General features: G+C 37.2%; 1 non-coding gene across 1 annotated transcript in view; it reads right to left on the bottom strand.

Moving 5' to 3' along the window:
- The window catches only part of RTL4 (retrotransposon Gag like 4), a 262,404-nt gene that overhangs the window by 163,459 nt on the left and 75,966 nt on the right, over positions 1-22,979 (bottom strand). The window contains exon 2 of the transcript XR_014835540.1: positions 6,330-6,479. This is a non-coding gene — a transcript (retrotransposon Gag like 4). The remainder of the gene's footprint in view (positions 1-6,329; positions 6,480-22,979) is intronic.

Here is a 22,979-nt window from a genome sequence, read left to right as displayed (position 1 = left end):
TCTGAATTTTTTCTGATGAGAACATTTTGTCATCCTTTCTTTGTTCTCTGTAAATGTCTCTTTTTTAAAATTTTTTATTACTCAATGAATTTTATTACATTTATAGTTGTACACGAACATCACAACCAAATTTTATAGCATTTCCATCCCAAACCTCAATGTTTTTTTCTATTCCTACATTTCAGATGTTCTCTTTATCATATCACTGGTTAAAATAATTAATTATAATATGCTTTCGAGTATTACTTATTATTGCATAAAAAATTATCTCCCAAACTCAGGAGCTAAATAAAATATCATTTTTATGTTTTTATGCCCGAACTGGCAGCATATGGCAATGCCCAGCCCAGGGACTGAATCCAAACCACAGCTGTGAGCTATACTGCTGCTATGGCAATGTCAGATCCTTTTGCCCACTGTGCCAGGCCAGGGATCAAACCTGAGTCTCCACAGCAACCTGAGCTGCTGCAGTTGAATTATTAACCCACTGTGCCTCAGCAGGAAATCTAAGACATCATTTATTATCTCATGCTTTCTGTGCACCAGGAATTTGGATGTGGCTTGCCTCAATCTGTGTCTAAGAGTCTCCCACCAAACTATAATCAAGCTGTTGGCTGGGCCACAATCATCTCAAGGTTCAGGTGGGCTAAGTTCTGATTCCAAGACCACTTAGTAATTCTTGGCAGGATTCATGTCTTTGTGGGTTTTTAGGCTGAGGACTTCAGTTCCTTGTCACATGGGTATCTCTAGACGGCAGTTCACAGCATTGCAGCTGGATTCATCAATGTGAGCAAGAGAATGCCAGCAAGATGTAAATCATGGTCATTTCTAACTAAATGTAAGAAAAGACACCCTGCCTGTTAGGTACCACCTTAAATAACATTCAATTCTTGAAGATATTTGTCCAACCAGGTGATAAATTTCAACTGCAAATGTGTATGAGGGCCAGCTTGTGCTAACAATTTCTTAGGGACTAGTCCTCTTATCCTTATATTTTGTTCAGTGCCAGGCCAACTCTAATGCACTTCTTCTGAGTGGGTGCAATTGATGGGATTTACTTCTGACTGACCCTAAGTCAAGAGTATAGTCCTTTGGAGTCCCCATCATGGCTCAACAGGTTAAGAACCTGACACGGTGTCTATGAAGATGTGGGTTCAATCCCTGGCCTCAATCAGTGGGTTAAGGATCTGGCATTACTGCAAGCTGCAACATGGGTCACAGATGTGGCTCGGATCCCTACGTTGCTGTGGCTATGGCATAGGCCAGCAGCTGCAGCTCCAATTCGACCCCTAACCTGGGAACTTCTATACACTACAGGTGCAGCCTTAAAAACAACAGCAACAAACAGAATGGTCTTTTGAGGTTTACTTCTACAGAAGTTTCCTAGTAGTCTTAGGACTACTTAGGCAGGCCCTGGATAGTAACTTCTGTCTCACCTGCTACCTTGAGAATGGCCCTGATCTGGACAAATTCCTAAGGGATATAAAGTGGCTTTGGGGAGCTCAGCTTCTACCTCAACCTTTCCCACAATCATCTTAGGTTTTGGCCTGTAATTTGTTAATATCTAGAAATCTCTTGCTTGCCTTGAAGAAAATTTAAAATACTGTTTTATTCATAATTGTTAATTCTTTGAATGGGGGGGGTTGTTTCAAATAAATTAACCCTTCCAATTCCCAGATATAAAAGTGTCATATAATAATACACAGGCATATAATCTGAGAAAAGTGACACAAAGTCATAACATCTTAGAAAAAAATTATAGTTTGTTTCTTCCATTTAAATCCTTATAATTTCCGTTTCTTTATCTCATCTATGTCTTCTGGTTTAGTTATTCTATAAACTGAATAGAAATGGTGTTCACAGGGATGCTTTTGAAATTTCAACCTTAAATACGATGTTTGCATTGGGGGCTATTTTAGGCCTCCTTTATCAAATTAATTTCCTTCTAGGCCTGATTTGCTAAGTGTTTAATTTTTTAAAAAAATCTTATTTTTTTTGTCTTTTTGTCTTTTTAGGGCTGCACCTATGGCATATGGAGGTTCCCAGGGCAGGGGTCTAATCAGAGCTATAGCTGCCAGCCTATGCCACAGCCACGCCAGATCCGAGGCGCGTCTGCAATCTACACCACAGCTCATGACAACACCAGATCCTTAACCCACTGAGCAAGGCCAGGGATCGAACCCACAACCTCATGATTCCTAGTTGGATTCACTTCTACTGCACCACGACGGGAACTCCTGAGTGTATTTTTATCATGAATATATGTCAAATTTTTATCAAATGCTTTTCATATATCTACTGAGTTGATATGTTAATGTGGTGAATTATATTGGTAGATTTTCTAATCTATTATTACACAAGAATTCTCACAGAGGAAGCTAAAGTTTATTTTCATAGCATCTCTGAAATAAACTCTGGTATGTCTGAAATAAATCCATCTGGATCTTAATGAATTATATTATTACATATTTCTAGAATCAACTTTAAAACATTTTCACTAAAATGTTTTATCTATATTCATGAGTGAATCTGACATATTATTTGCCTTCCACATACTGTCCTTCTCTAGTTTGGTATCATAGTTATATATTCACCAGATAAAATGATTTAGGGGTTGTTTCCTCTTTTTCTCTCCCCTAAAATACTTTGCGTAAGATGGTAAAACTATCTGGGTCTGGTGTTTTCCTCATTGGGAGATTTTCAACTAGCGAGTAAGTTCCTTGAATATATGATAGTTAAGACATTTCTTTTGTTTTACTGAGTCACCTTAAGTAATTTATTTATTTCTCAAAAAATCTATTCATTTCATCTAATTCTTCAGCAGTATTAACACCAAGTACTTTATAATATTCTTATTAATCTGTTATAGCTCTATCTCTATTTGAGTCCCTTGCTTCATTCCTAATATTGTTCAGTCAACTTGGTTTTCACAGAAACAATGTATTTATTTTTGTAGTCATGTTCTATTGGTAGTCATAATATTCAAATTAAATTATGGCATTACAATAGCAAGTTCAATTGGCCTAAACAGATTTGAAAACAAATACAACCCTATCTTGACTCTTCTACCTCTCAACTTGTGGCAGCAAGAGTATTCTGACTTAATAGATAGGAGTCCATTAGCTGCAAGCATTCAATGAGTCCCAGGTATCACCAACAGCTTTTACCAAGAGACTGGAAAGTGCATATGCAATTGTTAGTATCAATATCAAATTCTCTATATGTAGGATTAAAAGAGTTACATTTCAATTTGCTGGGAAGTGTTTTTTACTGTGCCCCTGTGCTCAGGCACATAGTATTTTTTGTGTGTTCTCCGGTAACGCTCTAGGTTTTATGTACATATGGGTAAAATCTTGACCTATGTAATAGAGTCTTTTCTACCTAAAAATAATTCATTTTACCTACATAAAACTTCCTTGCAAATATCCTATCTTGATGGCTGTGGACATTTCAAAAGAAGACCACAATTTTGTTTTTGGATCAGCCCATAAGTTAGGGACTGAAAATTGCCATCCTAAAACTCAAGTTAGCTACAACATGGAATTTCTATAAACATAATTCAACAAAACCCACTTAATAAGTAGTAAGGGGAAATGCTATGAAAATATCGTATAGGAGTTCCCGTCGTGGCGCAGTGGTTAACGAATCCGACTAGGAACCATGAGGTTGCGGGTTCGGTCCCTGCCCTTGCTCAGTGGGTTAATGATCCGGCGTTGCCGTGAGCTGTGGTGTAGGTTGCAGACGCGGCTCGGATCCCGCGTCGCTGTGGCTCTGGTGTAGGCCAGTGGCTACAGCTCCGATTGGACCCCTAGCCTGGGAACCTCCATATGCCGCAGGAGCGGCCCAAGAAATGGCAAAAAGACAAAAAAAAAAAATATCGTATATAAACTCATTCTTTTTATATATTTTCATTTTATAGTCACTCCTATGGCATATGAAGTTCCTGGGCTAGGGGTTGAATTGGAGCTGCAGCTACAGGCCTATGCCACAATCATGCCAACACCATATCTGAGCCACATCTGTGACCTACACGGCAGCTTGCAGATCCTTAACCCACTGAGTGAGGCCAGGGATCCAATCTGCATTCTCACAGACACTATGTTGGGTCTTTAACCAACTGAGCCATGACAGGAACTCCAATTTATTATTTTTAAAGAGGTATAAACTATGTCAGAGGCTGGCCAATAACATGTGTGACATAAGAAGAAATATATATTTGGTCTTTTCCCCCTGTTTCTAACATAGAGCTCCTGAAACTTGTAATTTTCTGACTGAAGAAAATGATATGATCATCTTACAAATAGCTCCTAAATCCCTTGGAATTTCCTGGGTGATGGGAACATTTTTTGTTCTAATGAGGAGATTCTTCATGAGTTCCCAAATAGTTTCAGGATGGGGACTGGTCACCAGAAAGACTATGCCATGATTAGAAACTTGGAACTTTCAGGTCTATCCTCATCCTCTTGGAAGGGGAGAGGGAGTGGAGATTTGAGTTCAAAATTGATCATACCTACATGATGAAGCCTCCATAAAAATCCATCAATTATGGAGTTTGGAGAGCTTCCAGGTTAGTGAACATCCTCATGCCGGGAATATGGTGAACTCTTCTGGAGACAGAAGCTCCCATACTCAAGACCCTTCTAGACCTTGACCTACATACTTCTTAATCTGGCTGGCCATCTATATCCTTTATGATGAATCAGTAAATGTAAATAAATTTTCCTGAGTTTTGTGAACGATCCCAGCAAATTATGAAATCTGAGGATGACTGTATGGGAACCCCCAACTTTGTAGCCAAGTCAAACAGAAGTATGGGTACCAGAGGGGCCAATGGCATCTCTAGGGAGAGCATTCTTATGGAACTGAACTTTTAAACATATGAAGTCTGACACTAACTCTGGGTAATTAGAATTGATTAATTTAATTCAGAATTGAGTTAAATTGTATAACATCCACTTAGTGTCCAGAGAGCTGGAAAATTGGTTTATGTCAGAGAAAAAGCCATATATTTGCGGCCAGTGGTATTGTGAGTAAATAAACACTTTAACATGAAAGGCAGCAAGTATTTTAATGTTCAACAGATGAACATTATTACAGATTAGAGCTGGTAATGCCATTCTTTGTGTTTAAAGATGACACAAGAGACCACAGATTTTATCATCTGGGCTCTCAAGCTCTCTCCTCAATACTTTCCCTTGGTTGGCGTGTTCCCATTCCAAGCAGTAGATATTTTACTTTATTTATTTTTTTATTTTAGGGCCACACCTGTGGCATATGGAGTTTCCCAGGCTAGGGGTGGAATTGGAGCTGCAGCCACCGGCCTACACCACAATCACAGCCAACACGGGATTTGAGCCATGTCTGCAACCTACACCACAGCTCATGGCAACACCAGATCCTTAACTCACTGAGCGAGGCCAAGGATCAAACCTGTGTCCTCATGGATACTAGTCAGATTCATTTCCACTGAGCCACCAAGGGGACTCCCCAAACAATAGATATTTTAAACTTGCACAACCCTCTCCAGGCCTTTTACCCTATCATGTCAGACTCAGCCGAATGCCTTGTGTCTTTATCAGAGGAATAAAAGGTACCATTAAGTGTGAACTCAACAGAATTTCCTGCCTTAATACTCTAATTAATTTAAAATAATGGCACCTATCTTTTTCTCCTCTCATATTTTAGAGGTCGACATTTCCCCACTCCAACTCAAGGTTAACTGTTCTTAGAAGAAGCTAAGGCCAACTACTTCACATATCTCACTTCCATTATCATTCACTGGGATTATGAAAATGACCTCCACCTCTACACTTCCATGCATTCCCTTCCACATCCACTAAGTTTCATCAATAGTCCCTTCTCTCTCCTGTGCCTCTGACCTTGACCTCTCCTCCACATTCTTCCTCTCAGTCTACAAACATGTTTTACTATTTAAAAAAAAAAAACCCTCCTCCAGAGTTCCCATTGTGGCTCAGAGCATTAAGAATGCAACTAGTATCCACGAGGATTCAGGTTGGATCCGCTAGGGAATTTCCATATGCCTCAGGTGTGGCCCTAAAAGAAAAACAAAAACACTCCTCAACTATGCCTATTCACTTTTATCTCTCTATCCTGCTTTGACTACCAAATTTGTTGAAGGAATAGTCTATTCACATTTTATTTCCTCATCTCCCATTCATTCCTTTAATAAAATAAATTGATAGTTTTCTGATTTTATCAAACATCAGGAATTAAGTTCCCTATAAAAATTATAAAATAGATTAAAAAAAGAAAAATATGTTTTTAAAATACCCATAATATCACCACCCACAGATAAACATTTTTGGTACCTTAATGTATACATTTTTCCACTGCATCTTCCTATCCACAGATATATGTATATTTGTTGTCAGAGCCAGCCTCCAAGATTGTCCCCAATGATTCCCACCTCCTGGTGTTCACAGCCTTGTGTAGTTCCTTCCCACACGAACAGAGCTGGTCTGTGTGACAAATATCAGACGACAGAAGTGATGGTATGACATTTCTGAGATTAGGTTCAGAAGACTGTGGCTTCCTTCTTGGTTTCTGTCTCTACTCTCATCTGAATCACTTGCTCTAGGAGAGGCCAGCTGTCATGTCATGAGGACACTCGGGCAGCCAATTGCCTTGCTCCTATGATAAAGAGAAGAAGCCTCTGGCCAACTCCCTGGAGGAACTGAGGTGTGCCAAGAAGCATGTGAATGAGTTCTTCAACCCCTGTCTAGCCTTGATAAGACTTCATCCCTGGCCAACAGCTTGTCAACAAATACACAAGGGACCTTGACTCAAAACCATCCAGGTAAGCTACCCCCAGGTTCCTGACTCTCAAAAACTGTATAACAAATATCTGTTGTTTGAAACTGCTAGATTTTTGTGTAGTTTGTTACATAGCAATAGATAATATAATAGTGTTCTGGAATGAGCGTCTCTCAGGAATATACATTGACCCTTGAACAATTGTGAGTTTGAACTGTGTAGGTCCACTTATATCTAGACATTTCTTTCTCTCTCTTTTTATTTTTGGCTGTGCCCAAGGTATACAGAAGTTCCCAGGTCAGGGAATGAACCAGCGCCACAGCAGTGACAACACCAGATCCTTAACCCACTAGGCCACCAGGGAACTCCTGGACATTTTTCAATAGTAAGTACTACAGTACTACACAGTCTAAGATTGGTTGAATCCACAGATGCAGAGGAACCATAGATACCAAGAGCCAATTATAAATTATTCAGGGCTTAACCTCTGTGTTGTTCAAGGGTTGATTGCATTTCTATATATGACAAGACTACAGCTAACATTATATTGAATGGTGAAAAGCAGAAAGCTTTTTGTATAGGATCTGAAAGAAGACAAAGATGCCTACTTTCACCACTCTTATTCAACATAGTATTGGAAGTCCTAGCTAGAGCGAGTAGGTAATAAAAAGAACTAAAATGCATCCAAATAAGAAAATAAAGAAGTTATCTCAGTATAGAGTGACATCATTTTCTATATAGAAAACCTAAAGACTCCATCAAAAAACTGTTAGAACTAATAAATGAATTTGATAAAGTTGTAGGTGGAGAAAAAGGAACCCTAGTACACTGTTGGTGGGTTTGTAAATTGGTGCAACTACTGTGGAAAGCAGTATGGAGATTCCTCAGAAAACTAAACATAGAACTACCATTTGATCCAGCAATCCCACTCCTGGGCATCTATCCAGAGAAAACCATGACTTGCAAAGACACATGTACTCCAATGTTCATTGCAGCACTATTTACAATAGCCAAGACATGGAAACAACCTAAATGTCCATCGACGGAGGAGTGGATCCAGAAGAGGTGGTACATATACACAATGGAATATTACTCAGCCATCAAAAAGAACAAAATACCAGCATTTTTAGCAACATGGATGGACCTAAAAACTATCATGCTAAGTGAAGTCAGCCATACAATGAGACACCAACATCCAATGCTTTCACTGACATGTGGAATCTGAAAAAAGGACAGACTGAACTTCTTTGCAGAACAGATGCTGACTCACAGACATTGAAAAACTTATGGTCTCCGGAGAAGACAGTTTGGGGGGTGGGGGGATCTGCTTGGGCTGTGAGATGGAAATCCTGTGAAATCAGATTGTTATTATGATCATTATACAACTACTGATGTGATAAATTCATTCGAGTAATAAAAAAAAATGAAAAAAATAAAGTTGTAGGTTACAAAATCAGTATACAAAAATTAGTTGTGTTTCTAACAATGAACTATCTAAAAATATGTTAAGAAAATAATTCTGGGAGTTCCCGTCATGGCGCAGTGGTTAACGAATCCGACTAGGAACCATGAGGTCGCGGGTTCGGTCCTTGCCCTTGCTCAGTGGGTTAACGATCCGGCGTTGCCGTGAGCTGTGGTGTAGGTTGCAGACGCGGCTCGGATCCTGCGTTGCTGTGGCTCTGGCGTAGGCCAGTGGCTACAGCTCCGATTCAACCCCTAGCCTGGGAACCTCCATATGCCGCGGAAGTGGCCCAAGAAATAGCAACAACAACAACAACAAACAACAACAACAAAAAAAAAGACAAAAAAAAAAAAAGAAAATAATTCTATTTATAACAGCATAAAAATATTAAAATATTCATGTATAAATTTAATCAAATAAGTGAAAGAGCTATACATGAAAACTAAGATAGTGATGCAAAAGTTGCAGAAGGTAAAAATAAAGGGAAAGATATTCAGTGTTCATGGATAGAAAGAATTAACATTGTGAAAATATCCATACTACCCTAACATATATACAGATTCAACACAATCCCTATCAAAATTTCAATGCCATTTTTCACACACACAAAAAACTGATTCTTATAGAATCACAAAAATCCTGGAACAGCCAAAGAAATCTTGAGAAAGAAGCATAAAGTGGGAAGTACCACACTTCCTGATTTCAAACTATATTACAAAGTTATAATAAGCAAAATAGTATGGCACTGACATAAAAACAGACACATACCAATGGTACAGAATAGAGACTCCAGAAATAAACTGAGATATATATGATCAATTAATCTGTGACAAGGCTGCCAAGAACACACAATGGGGAAAGTATAGTTTCCTCAATAAAAAGTACTGAGAAAACTAAATATCCACATGTAGAGGAATGAAATGTGACCTTATCTTATACCATACACAAAAATTAACTTGACATGTATTAAAGAGATAAATTTAAGACCTGAAACCATAAAATCCCTATAAGAAAGAAAAATTAGAGAAAATCTTTTTGCTATTGTTCTTGACAGTTATATTTTGGATACGGCACAAAAGCATAGGCAACAAAAGAAAAAATCAATAAGCAGAACTACATCAAACTAAAAAGTTTCTGTACAGTAAAGGAAACAATAAACAGAATGAAATGGCAGCCTGCAGAATGGGAGAAAGCATTTGCAAATCTTATATCTAATAATGGTTAATATCCAAAATATATAAGGAACTTATACAATAGCAAAAAAAAAAAAGTAACCTGACTATAAAATGGGCAAATAACCTGAATAGACAATTTTCCAAAGAAGACATACAAATACCAACAGATACATAAAATGGTACTCAACATCACTAATTGTCAGGGAAATGCAATCAAAGTTGCAATGGAATGTGACCTCACACTTGTTAGGATGACTACCATCAAAATATAAGCAATAAATGTTGGCAAGGGTGTGGAGAAAAGAACCCTTGTATATTACTGATAAGAATGTAAATTTGTACAATCATGGAAAAGAGTATGGAGTTTCCTTTAAAATTTAAGAATAGAACTAAGATATGATCCCGCAATCCCACTTCTGGATATATATCCAAAGATGAAATCACTGTCTTTAGAGATAACTGACTCCCTTGTTCATTGTAGCATTATGCACAATAGCCATGATATGGAAGTAACCTAAATATCTGTCAATGGATTAATTAACAAAGAAAATGCAACCTGTGTATACAAAATGTAGTATTATTCAGTCCTAAACAAAGAAGGAAACCCTTGTATTTGGAAAAACATGGTTGAGTCAACATTATACTAAGTAAAATAAGCCAGACACAGAAAGACAAATACTGTAGGTCTCACTTATATATGGAATTTTAAAAAGTCAAACTCATAAAACCGGGAATAGAATGCTGATTTTCAAGGACTCTGGAGAGGGGTTGGGGAAGGGTTAATGTTGGTCAAAAGATACAAACTTTCAATTATAAGATGAATAAGTTCTAGGTATCTAATGTACATCATAGCAAGTATGGTTAATAATACAGTACTCTTGAAATTTGCTAAGAGCAAATCTTAATTTGTTCTCCCCCCCCAACAAAAATGTAACTGTGAAATGATGGATATGTTAATTAACTTGATCATGGTTGCTCATTTTACAATGTAGACATATATTAAATCATCACATCATACACATTAAAATAATCATGTTGTACAACCTAAATATATATCATTTTTATGTGCTGATCATACCTCAGAAAAGATGGGGACTTTTTTTTTTTTTGTCTTTTGTTGTTGTTGTTGTTGTTGCTATTTCTTGGGCCGCTCCCGCGGCATATGGAGGTTCCCAGGCTAGGGGTTGAATCGGAGCTGTGGCCACCGGCCTACGCCAGAGCCGCAGCAACGCGGGATCCGAGCCGCGTCTGCAACCTACACCACAGCTCACGGCAACGCCGGATCGTTAACCCACTGAGCAAGGGCGGGGACCGAACCCGCAACCTCATGGTTCCTAGTCAGATTCGTTAACCACTGCGCCACGACGGGAACTCCCGGGGACATTTTTTTAAAGAACATATTTCCATGTCCATACTGTAAGCCCTACATTATTATTCTCTGTAACTGTGCTATATTGTATTTTAAAGATAAACTATAATTTGCCTACTTACTTCTCTACTATTATACACTTAGGTTGTTTCCAAATTACAGGCAATATTATGATCAGAATTGATGTACCTATACATTAAACATTGTAAACTTACAGCATTATTTCCTTGGAATAAATTACTAGAAGTAGAATTTCTAATTTAAAGCCTATAAATATTTAAAAAATTTTAAAATACAGAGTCAAATTGCCTTCCACAAGTCTTTTCTTCGATGGTTGAAAGAACTCACCTATGGAACTCTGTGTGGTATTATTTCTGTTTTTTTGTTTATTTTGTTTTGTTGTCTGATTTGTGGTGGAAAAATTGATAGTCACTTGATATTTTCCATTGTTATTAATTTTCTACTCTTCCTGGGTTGATTTTTGTAATTTCTCCCAGAATTTTAAATACATAATTCTCTCTCATTCCCTCCCTATCTCTTTCAACCTCCTCGTCCTCTTCTCTTCCTCTCCCTCCTTCCTTCCCTCCCACTCCTTCTTTCTCTTCCTTCCCTCTCTCTCTTTCAACCCACTATGTCTATACCATGTCGAAGAAAAATGTAATTGTACTGATTTAGACCACAGGTTCTGAAATTTCTCTATCTAGATTTTAATACCTTGGGCAAATTACTAAAACCCTCAGTATTTTCATTTGTAGAACAGCACCTACTTCAGTATCTTCACTAGGTGTTGTATGGATGAAATTAGTTAAAGGGTGCAAAAGTGTAAAACAGTACAGTCACTATAATCTACTTAGCTCTCAAATTTTAAGCCTTTCTGCATATTATTTTCCTAGGGTTGCCATAACAAACTATCACAAACTCACTCGGTGGCTTAAAACAATTGAAAGGTATTCTCTCATGGTTTTGAAAGCCAGATTCTAAAATCAAGATATCTCCAGGGTGCTTGTCTCTCCAAAGTTTCTAAGGGGAGACTCCTTCCTTGCCTCTTCTTCTAGCTTCTGGAAGCTCCTGGTACTCCTTGGCCTTGTGTGAGCATTGCTCCATCTTCACATGCATGGCCTGCCTTTCTCTGTTTTTCTGTGTGCTTCCCAGTCACTGTGTGGGGCAGTGTGTGTGCATTCACCAGTCGCTGAATTTAAGATGAACACAAATCCAGTGTAACTTCATCTTTATTACATCTGAAAAGATCCTGTATCCACTAAGGTCACATTTTGATGTTCTGGATGGACATGAATTGGGGGGGGGTGGCATTCTTCAACCTATTACATGACATTTCTAAAGTTGTGCTTTCTTTTTCCTTACTCTTTTTTTCCTCTTATATTTTTGATTATTCTTGCCAAGGAGTCATCATGTGTCATTTCAAAATCTGGTTCTTAGATTTACTTATCAGCTTTCCTGGGTCCCTGTTTTATGTCTTGTTTCTTCTTTCAGTTGTAATTATAAATTACTCATGCTTTTGTAATTTACTTTTATTTTCCTTTTCTGCTTCATGATTTATTTTTATTATTTCTTATTTAACAAAAAATTATGTGGACTTTCCTTTGAATAAAGTGTTAAGTGTGTTCTGTAAGTTGTTAGCTATATTACATTCATCATTATTATATAAATAATATGTAATGGAAGTTTTGATTTGATCTAAAAATTATTACAGTAAGTTTTTTGCATTTTTTAATAATGGTTTTTATTTTTTTCCCATTATAGCTGGTTTACATTGTTCTGTCATTTTTCTACTGCACAGCAAGGTGACCCAGTCACACATACATATATACATTCTTTTTTCTCACATTATCATGCTCCATCATAAGTGACTAGATACAGTTCCAGTGCTAGACAGCAGGATCTCATTGCTTATCCATTGCAAAGGCAATACTTTGCATTAACCCCAAATTCCCAGACCATCCCACTCCCTCCCTCTCCCCCTTGGCAACCACAAGTCTGTTCTCCATGTGCATGAGTTTCTTTTCTGTGGAAAGGTTCATTTGTGCCATATATTAGATTCCAGATATAAGTGATATCATATGGTATTTGTCTTTCTCTTTCTGACTTACTTCACTCAGTATGAGTCTCTAGTTCCATGCATGTTCCTGCAAATGGCATTATTTTGTTCTTTTTTATGGCTGAATAGTATTCCATTGTGTATGTATAACACATCTTCTTAATCCATTCATCTGTCAATGGACATTTAGGTTGTTTCCATTTCTTGACTATTGTGAATAGTGCTGAAATGAACATACAGCTGCATGTGTCTTTTTCAAAGAAAGTTTTGTCCAGATATATGCCCAAGAGTGGTATTGCTGGGTCATATGGTAGTTCAATGTATAGTTTTCTAAGGTAGCTCCATACTGTTTTCCACAGTGGTTGTACCAGTTTACATTCCCACCAACCATGCAGGAAGGTTCCCTTTTCTCCACAGCCTCTCCAGCATTTGTTCTTTGTGGACTTATTAATGATGGCCATTCTGACTAGTGTGAGGTGGTATCTCATGGTAGTTTTGATTTGCATTTCTCTAATAATCAGGGATGTTGTGCATTTTTTCATGTGCTTGTTGGCCATCTGTATATCTTCCTTGGAGAAATGTCTATTCGGGTCTTTTGCCCATTTTTCCATTTGCTTGTTGGCTTTTTTGCTGTTGAGTTGTATAAATTGTTTATTTTAGAGATTAAGCCCTTGTCAGTTGCATCATTTGAAACTATTTTCTCCCATTCTGTAAGCTGTCTTTTTGTTTTCTTTTTGGTTTCCTTTGCTGTGCAAAAGCTTGTCAGTTTGATTAGGTCCCATTGGTTTATTTTTGCTTTTATTTCTGTTGCCTTGGGAGACTGACCTGAGAAAACATTTGTTAAGTTGATGTCAGAGAATGTTTTGCTTATGTTCTTTTCTAGGAGTTGGATGGTGTTGTCTGACATTTAAGCCTTTCAGCCATTTTGAGTTTATTTTTGTGCATGGTGTGAGGGTGTGTTCCAGTTTCATTGATTTACATGCGGCTGTCCAGTTTTCCCAGCACCACATGCTGAAAAGACTGTCTTTTCCCCATTTTATATTCTTGCCTCCTTTGTCAAAGATTAATTGACCATAGGTGTCTGGGTTTCAGTAAGTTTTTTTTAATACTCTATTATTTTGATTTTATTTGTTTACCTTTGGTTTTTAATATCTAAGTAGATTGAGTTCTGATCAGAATATGAAATTATGGACTAAACTATTCTCGCTTTTTGTAATAAAGATGTTTTCTTGTGGTCTTAAAAATGAAAATATTTTTTGTAAATGTTTCATGAGCATGTAGTAAAAATATGTGCTCTGTATTGGGCACAAAGGTATAGATACAAATATATGTCAATCTTACTGATTATATCATTTAATTTGTTGGTTCTCTTTCCTTTCTGTCTCTTTGACCTGTCAAAGACTAAGAAGGTTACAATACAGAGGCTACTACTTGCCAACTCAATATCCATTTCTTCCTTTCTACTTGGTAGCAGAGGTCTACCTGACTTTTAGCTGGGCAAATTGCCACTCAAAATAGAAGAACACATTTTCTAGCCTCCCTCACAATAGCCGTTTAAGTTCTGGCTACTGTCATATATGTGATATAAGTGTGTGTTTTTGGGGGGGAAGCTCCTCTTCTTCTCCCATCTTCCTATATAGAATGTAGATACGACAGCTGGAGTTTAAGGAGCCATTTTTGGAGTTCCCGTTGTGGCTCAGGGGTAATGAAGCCAACTAGTATCATGAGGACGCAGGTGTGATACCTGGCCTCACTCAGTGGGTTAAAGGATCTGGGATTGCTGTGAGCTGTGGTGTAGGTTAGGAATGTGGCTCAGATCTCGCGTTGCTGTGGCTATGGCATAAGCTGGCCACTCCAGCTCCAATTCAGCCCCTAGCTTGGGAACTCCCATATGCTACAAGTGTGGACCTCCCCCCCCAAAAAAAAAGAAGCCATTTGGGACTATAAGGCAATACACAAATGATGAGAGAATAGTAACATATAAGCCCTGGAATAACTACATTCTACATCCAGACTTCTTTTCTAGAAAGAATAAATAAGCCTCTACTGGGTGTAAGCCCTTGCTATTCTAAGTTTTACCTTGCATGCAGCCAAAACTAATTCTATCTAATACAGATATGTTAATGCCTCCCACTAGGATTACAATTTTGTCAATTTCTCCTTGTAATAGTCTTTGTTTTGTAAACTGCCATGCTGCATTACTTGGTGTATAAAAGTTCATGACTCATATGTTTATTGTAAATTATCATTTTTGTCAATAAAGAACATGTTCTTTTTCCCTAATTTATACTGTATGCCTTGCTTTTTATTTTAATTCATATGATATTAATTTTACTCTTTTTTTTGTTCTTTGACAATTTCTTTGTTCATAACTTTTCTCATTTAAACTTCAGAACTTATTTTGACTCCCTTCACGACACTAAAACCACTCGTTAGGGTCCCTTTATTGCCAAATTCCTGTGGTCTGTTTTTATATAATTTATCTTTTTGTTATTTTTGAATTTTTTAAAATTTTAGTTACTGCACAGTATTATATAAGTTATAGGTGTACAATATAGTGATTCAAAAATGTTAAAGGTCATACCCCATTTATACTTATTATAAAATATTGGCTATGTTCTGTGTCTTGTACAATATGTCCTCAGTTTTTTTCTGCAATTTGTTTTTTTAATTTTTTAAAATTATAGTTGATTGAATATCTCATGCCAATTTCTGCTGTACAGTAAAGTGACCCAGCTTGTGGCTTATTCTGTACATAGCAGTTTGTATCTCTTAATCCTCTACCCCTATCTTGCCCCCCATCTTCCCTCTCCCCAACTGGTAGCCACTAGTTTGTCATCTGAAAGACTGCTCTTTTTATCTTATTTTATTTTTGTCTTTTTAGGGCCACGCTTCTGGCATATGGAAGTTCCCAGGGTAGGAGTCGAATCAGAGCTGCAGCTGCCAGCCTACACCACAGCCACAGCAATGCAGGATCCAAGCCATGTCTGAGATCTACACCGCAGCTCACAATGCCAGATCCTTAACTCACTGAGCAAGGCCAGGGATTGAACCCACATCTTCCTAGTTACTAGTCAGGATCGTTACCACTGAACCACAACAGGAACTCCTGCTTCTTTTTGTTATATTCACTCCTTTGTTGTATTTTTTAGATTCTCTGTGGCCTATTTTCAATCTTTACCATACATTATCTTTTTGGAAAATTTCACTTTTGTTTTTCAGGATACTGTTTTCTTCTGATTTTCTTCCTGAACCTCAGAGCCATATTTCTGACTACCTTGCTGAATGTCCCACAGTCATATCAAAACTGAATTAATCTTTTTTCCCCTTAAGCCTGCTTCCTTCAGTATACCTCATTTTGGTGAATATCTACACAACCTTAATATGATCCTTTATTCTTCTTTCTGCCTCGCTGTGTTTTTCCAATTAGTTACCAAATACTGTCAGTCTTACTTCAAAAATCTCTCTTCAATCCTTTCTATCATAGACACTGCTTTAGTTCAGATATACATTGTCTCTTGACTGGACTATTTCCACACCTTCCTAGCTCCACACCCCTCTAGTCTCCCCCTCACCCCCCATAAAGCTACCAATTTCATTCTCTGAAAAATAAAACAAACATATTTGAACATATATTCACTTTGCTTTTAAAAATCTCTATTGATTCTCCACTGCCAACTCTTTACTACAGTGTAAAACTCCCTTGGCAATCTGACACACTCCCTCTTCTACTTACTTCGTCTCCTGCCACACCTTCTCCATATGCTTTCTATCCTCTAGCTATAGTAGAGTTCTCACACCACTAGAAGAAAGGTTTTTAGTAAATCCTTTTATGGATCCATATCTTGGCACATGTTTTTCTCTCTGCATGAAATATCTTCTCTTCTTCTTCTCCAGCACACTCATTCATCCTTCAAGTCCCAATTAAAACATTACCTCTTCCATGAAGTCTTCTCTGAGTCCAACGGAAAGAGCTAGATCTAGCTCTTTCTCCTCTAGATCCCCATATTGCCCACACCACTGATACAAAACTAATGCTGTGATTATGTTTTACAGTGCCTGTTTCCCTTCTACAGATCTTGAACTCTTGAAACCAGAAACTGTCCTATTCAGATTAAGGATATAGCACAGTGTATGGCTCAAAAAAGGGACCAATAGTCAGGGCCAGATTGAAGAGAAGGTTCCCAGTCCTCCAAATACCTACCCACTCCCAGCTCACTAACTCCAAAATTCCACCTTTATACCTTTGACTTCTGGTGCTTACCATTGTTAAATGTGTCTTTGGGAAAGGCTGTAGGTACTCAATCACTTTATCAGATCTTTTTTGAAGAATATATTTTGATAGAAGGGGTATTTAAAAAGTGTATTTTCAATACTAGGCACTTATTGGGGAAATGGGGGGGAAAAACATGCAGAAACCATCCGTCCTCTTACCTCCTTACTCAATATTCCTTCTTTGCTATGCACTGCAAGGTTCTCATGCTATGGGGCTGAGCTGTAGTTTCCAAATGGGAAAATAGATATTGGGAATAGTTACACCACATTGTTTAATGTGACTCTAAAAGTGCTGATAAAGCTCCTGCCAGGTCACTTTGTTTATAGTAAGTCTAATGTCACTCATTCCTGATACAGCCTTTGAGGATACTGCTGATATATGTCCTGTCCATCTCCATCTCAATAAACTGGGCTTCAGGAGGTATGCTTTTGTTGCTGATGACCTGGCTGAATCTGAGAACCTCACTACTGATGTACTCAGCATAGCCGTGCTAAGAATATGTCACAGATGAAAGGAATAAAACCCTTCAGGCTGACAAATTCGATGTCTATATTTGGTTGAGATCTTATTTCTGAATATAATCAGAGATGGGCACCCAGACTTCTGTAAAGAAGGATACTACTTCTGTAAAGGAGTTCCCATTGTGGCTCAGTGGTAATGAACCCAACTGGTATACATGGGGACGTGGGTTCAATCCCTGGCCTTGCTCAGTGGGTTAAGGATCTGGCGTTGCCGTGAGCTGTGGTGTAGGTTGCAGACATGGCTCATATCCCGAGTTGCTGTGACACAGGCCTGTGGCTACAGCTCCAACTGGACCCCTACCTAGGAACCTCCATGTGCTGTGGGTGTGGCTCTAAAAAGACCAAAAAAATGACACTTCCTAGCAATTACTATGGACCAGGTACTGTTCTAAATATTCTTTAGCTATTATTTGATCTTCTTAACCTATGAGGTAGGTACTACTATCATACCCATTTCACAGATAAAAATGGAGGCATAGAGGTTAAGTAACTTCACAGTTGTCACTCTGTGTTGGAATCTGAATTCAAGCTCAGACAGTCTGGTTCCTGATTCTGCACAACCCCTGCTACTTTAAAGCTCACAGTTTAGCTAAATAGACTTCTAACCATATTATCATACAAAAACTTCCTAGTCACAAGGAATCCATGACTATGTCATTAACTCCACTTGTCACTTTTTATCCTCAGCAGCATCAAGTAATAGTAATGTTGATTAACACCTCTTGAAATATTTATCCCTTGGCTACCACTCTCAACTGTTTCAAATATCGCATTGTTCTTATTCTCCTCCTTTTTCTCTAGTACTTACTGTCTTTGATGGCCTTTATTTCACTTTCTGATGTATAAATTTTGGAGGACTCCACAGCTCAGCCCTCTCCCCCTTCTATTTACACTCTCTCCCTACGTGAGATCATTCAATCACATTTTTAAATACCATCTAAATGCTGACAACTTCCAAATCTTGTCACGAACCTTGAGCTCTCTTTTGATCTCCAGATTTATATGACCAATTCTAACATGTCCCCTTAGATGTCTCACAGCATCTTCTACTCCTGCTATCCTACAGGAACTCATATTCTTCCCCTCAAATATGCATAATCTTTACTTTCCCCATTTCAGTAAACTTGTTACTGAAATTCACCACAGGTTCAAGCCAGAAACCTAGAAGTTATCTTCGACACATCTCTCTTTCTCATCAACCAGATAATCAATCCATCACTAACTCTTATTAATTATATTTCTTAACTACTTCATCATCCTATCCTCTTTTCTACATCCTGCCTGTGGCTATCTTATTCTAGGCCACCATTACTTCTTTCCTATATTATTTCAATACCATCCTAGCTCATGTGCCTACTTCTAGACTTCCTCCCATCTAACCCATTCTCCAGAGACACAGTGATCCTTCTAACATAGATTGCTGGTCATGCAACTTCCATTCTTCAATGGCTTCTCGTTTTTCACAGGATGAAATTCAAACTCCCTAGCATGGCAAGTCTTTACACGATTTCATGTAATTGCATAAAGTAGTCCCTGACTATACTCGCCACTCTCTCCTTGCAATCTATATGACAGTTGCTTTTATTTTCTTTCACTTCTTAGAATATATCATGCTTTTGCCTAGGAGTCTTCACATACTATTAGCTTTTTCCTAAATTTTGCCCTCAAAATCTCCCAAATTCAAGTGACAAGGAGAAACTGCCAAAAGACTTCAGTGATTTTATGGAAGTGGGGGACTAAGGGAGAGAGAAGAAGCCAAGACAACCTTAAGTATAGGGGACTGGGATAATAAAAATTCTGATTATATTTTCCTTATTAAAACAAAATGGGGAGTTCCTGTTGTGGCTCAGTGGTTAACAAATCCGACTAGGAACCATGAGTTTGCGGGTTCGATCCCTGGCCTTGCTCGGTGGGTTGAGGAGCCGGCATTGCCATGAGCTGTGGTGTAGGTCGCAGATGCAGCTCAGATCCCACGTTGCTGTGGCTGTGGTGTAGGCTGGCAGCTACAGCTCCAGTTAGACCCCTAGCCTGGAAACCTCCATATGCCGAGGGAGCGGCCCTATAAAAGGCAAAATGACAAAAAAAAAAAAAAAAAAAAAAAAAAGGGAGTTCCTGCTGTGGCACAGTGGTTTAAGAACCTGACTGCAGCAACTTGGGTCATTGTGGAGGCAAGTGTTCAATCCCTGGCCTGGCACAGGGGGTTAAAGGATCTGGTGTTGTCATAGTTGCAGCTCAGATTCAATCCCTAGCTATGCCACAGGTGTGGCCATAAAAAAAAATCTTGGATTTTCTGGGAAGAGGTAGTCAACTTCAGAACTACTGAATTTGAACTGATAGTTGAATATTTAAGTGGATAGGTATGGGAGTGAGAAGTAGGGACCAGTGAGGCTCATTTGTATGCCTATGAGAAAAGATGAAAATGTTGCCATAGAGGGAGATAAGACTGTTCTAATTCACTGCTATTGCACAAGTGTATGAAGAACAGATTTATAGTTTTCCCATACTGGCCCTTTACCAGGGAGAATCACAAAACTGAAGGGGGCATCAGTCAAACACAAAAGAAGGTAGAAATTGAGAAATTGGGGGGAAAAAAAAAGATATGATACATAGGAAAAGAAGAGGAACATGGCAGAAATAAGTTCTTATAAGTAATTGTTTTAAATGCAAATGATTAAAATTTCTAATTAAAGAGAGTTTGGCAAAATAGATTTAACAAAAAGCCTGATACAAGGATATGCTGTCTACAACAGACTCACTTTAGACTCAAATATACAAACAGGTTGAATGTAAAAGGACAGGAAAGATATTTGATGCAAATAGCTACCAAAAGAGAGCTGGGATGAATAAAATAATACCAGACAAAAAAGACCTTAAGCCAAAAATTGTTATAAGGGAAAAAGAAGGATATTATATACTGAGAAAAGGGCTAATTTGTCAAGAAGATATAATAATATAAACATATATACCCTAAACAACAGAGACCCAAAATATAAGATCAAAAATTGAAGGGAGAAATAAATAGTTCTATAATAATAGTTGGAGGCTTCGATATCCCATTTTCAATAATCGCTAGAACAATGAGACAGAAAAAGTTAATGAAATGGAGAGTTTGAATAACACTATAAGCCAACTAGATATAACCGATATATATAGAACACTCCACCATGAAACAGTAGAATAAACATTTTTCTCAAGAACACACAGAACCTTCTTCAAAACAGACCATAGTTTAGACCACAAAACAATTCTCAGTAAATTTTAAAATATTAAAATCATACAAAGTAGCTTCACCAATCACAATGGAGAGGAGCTAGTAATAGATATCAGTAACAGAAGGGAAACAGGAAATTTGGTAAACAGAAACTAAACAGCAAATTCTTAAACAATAAGTCTCAAAGAAGAAATCATAAGAGAAAATTCTAAAATATTTTGAGAAAAATGAACATGCAACATACCAAAACACCTATGTTAAAAAAAAGAACTCAGATCAACAACCTAACTTTGTATTTTGAAGAACTATAAATAGTACTAAACCCAAATCTAGCAAGAGGAAAGAAATAATAAAGATTAGAAAAGAGATAAATCAGAGAATAGAAAAATAATAGAGGAAATCAACCAAAAAAAGTTATCTGTTTGAAAAGATCAACCAACAAAGTTACCAACATTTACACTGATTAAGAAAAAAAAATGAAAACTCAAATTACTAAAATCAGAAATGAAAGTGGGGATATCACTATCAACCTCACAGAAATAAAAATGTTTAAAAGAATAAATAAACAGTTATATACCAAGAAATTAGAAAACTGAGATGAAACAGAAAAATTCCTAGAACATATAAACTATTAAAACTGACTCAAGAAGAAGTAGAAATTTTGAACATATCTATAAAAAGTAAAGGGATTGAATCAGTAATCAAAAAGGTCTCACAAACGAACTCTCTATCAGTTGACTTACTGGTGAAATCTATGAACATTTAAAGAAGAATGAAAACCTATCCTTGTTATAGTCTTCCAAAAAACTGAAGAGGAAAGAATATTTCCTAATGCATTTTATGAAGCCAGTATTACTCTGATACCAAAGCCAGATTAAGACATTATAAAGAAGACAAAGCTACAGATCAGTATCCTTTTTGAATACAGATGCAAAAATCCTCAGCAATATATTCAACAAACTGAATCCAGTAGGATATTAAAGGAACATACACCGTGACTAAGTAGAATTTATCCTAGGAATGTTAGGTTGGTTCAAGAAAATTAATCAACATAATACATCAAATTAACAGAATGAAGGAAAAACTATGTGATTACCTCTATTAGTGAAGAAAAAGATCATTGGATAAATCACAACACTTTCATGATAAAAACTCTCAACAAACTAGGAATAGCAAGGAATTTCATCAACCTGAGAAAGTACACTTATGAAATATCCACAGATAACATTATACTCAATTGTGAAAAGCTAAAAGCTTTCCTCCTAAGATCAGAAACAAGAAAAAGATGCCATTTTTTTCACTCTTCAACATTGGAATAAAAGTTCTAGCCAGAGAAATTAGGCAAGAAAAACAAATAAAAAGCATCCATAATTGATAAGGAAGAAGTAAAACTATCTCTATTTGCAGATAACATGATCTTATATACAGAAAAATTCTAAAGAATACACAAAACAACTATTAGGGCCAGCTGATAAATTTAACAAGTTGTAGATTGTTCAAGATCAACATGCAAAAAACATTTGCATTTCTATACATTAGGCATGAGTAATTCAAAAATAATAATTTTCAATAATGTCAAAAAGATTAAAATACTTAGGAGTAAATTTAACCAAGGAGGTATAAGTCTTATACAATGAAAACTATAAAACACCACTGCAGGAAATTTAAAAAAATCTAAATGAAAAGAAAGACATTATGTGTCATAGTTCGGAAGATAATATTAAGATGGAAATACTCCCCAAAGTGATTTAGGAATTCAATATCATCACTATCAAAATCCTAACAGCCTTTTTTAAGAAATGGAAATGCTGGCCTTTTTTGAATAAATAGAAATGCAAATTTACATGGAATCAGGGGACCACGAATGGCCAAATCAATCTTGAAAAAGAAGAACAATGTTGGAGGCCTCACACTTTCCTATTCCACAACTTAATACAAAGCTACAGTAATCAAGAGTGTGGTACTGGTACATAGGCAAATTATACCAATGGGACAGAATCGAGTATCCAGAAATAAACACATACATCTATGGTAAATTGATTTTTGACAATGTGCTAAGAATAGTCTCTTCAAGTAGTGGTTCTTACTACATATCCACATGCAAAACAGTGAATTTGCACCCCGATCTTACATAG

The sequence above is a fragment of the Sus scrofa genome, chromosome X, assembly GCF_054392235.1.
Source record: "Sus scrofa isolate SSC_HxYL_T2T_F1_AM1 chromosome X, Sscrofa_HxYL_maternal_Yorkshire_Landrace_v2.0, whole genome shotgun sequence".
In the NCBI taxonomy this organism is placed as follows: domain Eukaryota; kingdom Metazoa; phylum Chordata; class Mammalia; order Artiodactyla; family Suidae; genus Sus; species Sus scrofa.
The sequence above is the reverse complement of the archived record's forward strand: the minus strand, read 5'-3'. Positions and strand labels throughout refer to the sequence as shown.